Below are 5,679 nucleotides of genomic sequence, written 5' to 3'. Positions count from 1 at the left end.
CTACCTCACACCAGTCAGAATGGCTAAGATCAAAAACTCAGGGGACAGTAGATGTTGGCGAAGATGTGGAGATAAAGGAACATTTCTCCACTGCTGGTGGGATTGAAAGCTGATACAACCACTCTGGTCATCATTTTGGAGGTTCCTCAGAAAATTGGACATAATAATACCTGAGAACACAGCTATAACACTCCTAGGTACATACCCAGAAGATGCTCCAACAGGTAATAAGGACACATGCTCCACTATGTTCATAGCAGCCTTATTTATAATTACCAGAAACTGGGTACAACTCAGATGTCCCTGAACAGAGGAATGGATACAGAAAATGTGGTACATCTACACAATGGAGTACTACTCAGCTATTAAAAACAATGAATTTATGAAATTTTTAGGGAAATGGATGGGTCTGGAGAATATCATCCTGAGTGAGGTAACCCAAGGACAAAAGAACACAGATGACAGATAAACTCACAAAAGAACGCAAGTGCTATATACTCACAGATAATTGTATATTAGCCCAGAAGCTCAGAATACCCAATATCCAATGTACAAAGACAAACAGGTAGATCAGTGGAAAAGAATTGAAGACCCAGATATAAACCCACTTACTTATGGTCACTTGATCTTTGACAAAGAAGCCAAAATCATCCGGTGGAAAAAAAGAAAGCATTTTCAATAAATGATGCTGTTTCAACTGGTGGTCTGCAGGTAGAAGATTGCAAATTGATCCGTTTTATCTCTCTGTACAAAGCTCAACTCCAAGTAGATCAAGGACTTTCACACAAAAACAGATACAGTGAATCTAATAGAATAAAATGTTGGAAAGAGCCTCAAACACTTTGGCACATGGGAACATTTCCTGAACAGGGCACCAATGACTCAGGCTCTAAGATCAACAATTGAAAAATGGGACCTCATGAAATTGAAAAGGTTCTGTAAGAGAAAAAAAATAAAAATATTGTCAATAGAACAAAATGGCAACCTACAAATTGGGAAAAGATCTTACTCATCTTACATCCAATAGAGGGCAATATCCAAAATATACAAAGTACTCAAGAAGTTAGACTCTAGAGAACCATATAACCCTATTAAAAATGAGGTGCAGAGATAAGCAATGAATTCTTAACTGAGGATTCTTGAATGACCAAAAAGCACCTAAAGAAATGTTCAACATCTTTAGTCATCAGGTAAATACAAATCAAAACGACCTTGAGATTCCATCTCACACCAGTCAGAAGGGCTAAGATCAAAAACTCAGATGACAGCAAATGCTGGCTAGGATGTGGAGAAAGAGGAACACTCCTCCATTGCTGGTGGGATTGCAACCTGGTACAACCAGTTTGGAAACCTATCTGTCTGTTCTTCAGAAAACTGGAAATAGTTCTACTTAAAACCCAGCTATATAATTACTGGGTTATATGCTCCAATATATAACATATAACAAGGATACATATTCCACTATGTTCATAGAAGCCTTATTTGTAATAGCCAGAAACTAGAAACAACCCAGATATCCTTCAACAGAGGAATGGATACTGGAAATGTGGTACATTTACACAATGGTGCACTACTCAGCTATTAAAAAGAATGACTTTATGAATTTTGAGGGCAAATGGTTGGACATAGAAAATATCATCATGAATGAGGTAACCCATAACCAAAAGGACACACATGGTATGTAATCACTGCTAAGATATTAGCCCAAAAGTTCAGAATACCCACAATACAACTCACAGAGACAACTCTGTGAGAATTGTCAGAGTAGCAATGGTTTGTATAATCTCAGCAGTGGCTAATTGGCAGCACCCTGTGTTATAGAAAAGTTACACCATAGTATAAGTTTAAATCTCTATTTGTTCTTGAATCATGTGATCCTTTTGTTTTTATTTCTAAAATTTTATATTTGTTGATTGTCTTAGATACGGTTTTACTGGTTAGATACAGTTTTACCATGAGCGAAGAAACTCTTTTAAGGATAACATTTAACTGGGGCTGGCTTAACAGGTTCAGAGGTTCTGTCCAGTATCATAAAGGTGGGAGCATGGCAGCGTCCAGGCAGGCATAGCACAGGAAGAGCTGAGAGTTCTACATCTTTCATCTGAAGAGTGCAAGGATAAGACTGGTTTCCAGGGAGCTAGGAGGAGGGTCATAAAGTCCACACCTGTGATGACACACTTACTCTATACCTACACCAACAGGGCCACACCTCCTAACAGTACCAATCCCTGATACAAACCATAACATCGATAGAGTTACATCCAGTTTTTGTTGCTAAGCTGTTTCTAGGTAGTCTCATTCCTGAGAAAGAAGAAAGAGTTTTTTCTTATCTTGGCATTGTGAGGCATTTCACATAATATGAGGAGGAGGAGGGGAGAACATAGCCAAAGATCTAAGATGGAAAAGACCAAATGTCAAGGCAAGTAATGATAACTTGATTACTTCATATTACTGTAAATATTTCATTAGAATTCCTTAATTAAGCCAACAACTCTGCTTTTCAGTGTTCAAGGCAAAGGGCAGATAGCATTCATTAGATACAGAGACATATTTCTACAGAATGGAAATTTTCATCTGACCCCAGAGTACTGAAAATGTCTTTTGGAATTTTTTGCTGCTGAATTACAATGTCTGTGTTTAGAAATCTGGCTGCAGATAACTTTGCAAAATAATGCTCTTGGAATCTCTTCACACAGTCAGTGGTTAGACAACATGGTAAGTGTGTTTCTCCTTGTCCTTGTTCTTGTCCTCCTCCTCCTCCTCTTCCTCCTCTTCCTCCTCCTCCTCCTCCTCCACTTCCTCCTCCTCTACCTCCTCTTCCTTCTCCTCCACCTCTCCCTCTGCCTCACCCTCCTCCTCCTTTCTCATTCTTTACTTCTTTACACTCATCATCCTAACTTGAAATATGCTTTAGTCTCCATAATAATCCTTTGATTATACAACAGCATAATCCTGTTTCTTATGAATAAAAATACCCTGCTGTCTTTCTTTTTGTCTGAATACTTTTTTTAAAAGAAAAAAATAGGTGACAACATTTCAGAATTGTTCCTTAATTCCATGATTACAAGATGGAAGACCTGAACAAAATGTTTCTTCTCTCATCTTATGGAAAAGGAAGAAGTCTTAGCACAAGTTTGCTTAAACATCATTGTCCCTCATCTCAGAAGGATTCAGCCTACAAGACAGAACAGCCAACAATACTGCTTGATATGCAAATAGGTTTCTAAATATATATACACTGGCATTACTCCTTCACATTATCTAGATGTATGTACATATATACACTGCTTATTCTGAATATGCAACCACAGAACACAAAGCCATCTAAGTACAGTAGATATAATGTTTTAAAATTGAGACATCAGGAAATAAAAGAATGCAGTAGGTAAATAAAAATTTTGAAAGGTATATTTTTCTTTTGTGTTCTATTTATGACAAATGTATATTTAATACATATATTATGTACATGGATGTCTATTGTATCTACACATATTTGATGTCATAAGATGTATAAGAGATACCAATATAATCTCTAACTTTATTTTAAATATATTACGTAAACTCATAGTTAAGTGTAGTTCTCAATTCTCATCAAAGACATTTCTTTTTATAGCAGATAGCCACATCATGTCAAAGTGCACAGAATAAGTGAACACAGGATGTCCAGCCCTAATTGATACATCTATTTCACAGGTCCTACATCAAGGTATTTGGGAAAATCTTAGAATAGGAAGCAGAGAAATTGTAGGAGTCAGGGGACAAACCGAGAGAATTGCTATGATATAATATCTTTAATATGACAGGGGAGCTGCACCCATGAAAGCACAATAATATTGCTGCCTAAACAAGGCCTGAAAAATGACATTACCTGTTGACAGGAGAATCAGCCTTCTCCAGTGACCTGTATCCTAATTAGCTATCCAATACCAAATGATCAGACCTAAGCATGTGTTTTCAGGCATTACACTAAGTGGACATTGAACATTATTCATATATATGTATGGATAGTGTTATATATATATATATAAAACACTACTAACTAAAGAACAAAATGTTATTATTGTGGCAAGACATAGGAAGATAAACACAATAAACAGAGGAATCTTGCATAAAATTGTCAAACAAAAACCATAAATTTTCTCTTAGCCCAGTCTTCTGGTTTTTTTGTGTAACTGGGAAGAAATTTTATGCAAATTATGCATACATTTGGGCATATTGTATATATGAGTATGTGTGGGCATATTGATATAAAAGTATATGTCAATCCATTTTAATCTGTAATGTTTGTCTGTATGTTAACACAAATGGTCACACACTAAATACACTGATATTGTAAATAAAAAAACTATGAAGGAAATAGGTTATAATTATGTCTTAGGTTTCTGTTGCAGCAAAATAATACTATGGCTTTGGCAACTCTTAGAATGAAAAATATTTAATTGGAGCTGACTTGCAGTTTCAAAGGTTTAGTCCATTATCATCATGGTAGAAAGTATGGGCGCAGTCTGGCAAATATGATGTTAACATGCCACAGGAAGAGAGAATGACACTGAGCATGGCTAGAACTTCTGAAACCCCAAAGCTTACCCTCACTGACACACTTCCTCCACATAGGCCAACCTTACTCCAACAAAGATGCATACCCTAATCTATTCAGATATCATTCCATACAAACTGTCACAAATGATATAGTCTACTTGAAAATAATTTCATTGCTAAATTTAGTGGGCAAAAGGAAGAGAACAAAACTGTCCCAGAGAGGAGTCCTGAAGAGTGTTTTTACTCTCATCATCACCACCAAGTCATCAGAGATGTATGAGTACAGTGTTTACATCATCCATTCCTTATCCTTTCCCTCTCTCTCTCTCTCTCTCTCTCTCTCTCTCTCTCTCTGTCTCTGTCTCTCTCTCTCTCTCTCTCTCTCTCTCTGTCTGTCTCTGTCTCTCTGTCTCTGTCTCTCTGTCTCTCTGTCTCTCTGTCTCTGTCTCTCTCTCTCTCTCTCTCTCTCTCTCTCTCTCCTTCCCTCCCTCCCTCTCTGATTCATGATATCTTATTCCAAAACTATTTTGTTACATATAAATAAAACCACACTTATCTCTTGGGCGCTGAGCTGGGCAACGAGGAAATAATAAAAGGGAGAGTAACACACGGGGGAGCAGGGGGGGCAGGGGTGCTGGGGGCGGGGGGCAGAGGGGGGATAGGGAACACACAGTCTCCTTCTCTTTGGCTCTCATGCACCAAAGACTGCTGGGTACCGGGGGAGAGTGGGAGCTTGGGAGACACTGGCTCGGGGATGCTGGAGGCTGCCTGTGCTCTCCACACCTGGCTGTGGGAAGCCACTATCCCAGATTGCTGGGGTGGAGAGGGGACAGCCTGGGGGCTCTCAGGCTCCCTTCTACCCTAGAAGAGAGAAAGCAGGCAGAGAGAGAAATGACACCTGGTGGTTCTTTCCAGGGCATGGGGCATGTGAGTCCCTAGTCCTGTCTTGCCATTGGAGCTGGAAGACTTTCCTGCAGATTAGACATGGCTCTTTAAAGTAAGGTCTAATCCATTGTCCCAGCACAGCAAGCCTAGATGAAAGGAGGAAGTCCATGGTCTTAAGGCGTTTTATTGTAGCAGAGAGAGAGAGAAAGAGAGAGAGAGAGAGAGAGAGAGAGAGAGAGAGAGACAGAGACAGAG

Source organism: Mastomys coucha, unplaced genomic scaffold (genome assembly GCF_008632895.1).
Source record: "Mastomys coucha isolate ucsf_1 unplaced genomic scaffold, UCSF_Mcou_1 pScaffold23, whole genome shotgun sequence".
Lineage (NCBI taxonomy): Eukaryota > Metazoa > Chordata > Mammalia > Rodentia > Muridae > Mastomys > Mastomys coucha.
Note: the sequence above shows the minus strand (reverse complement) of the source record.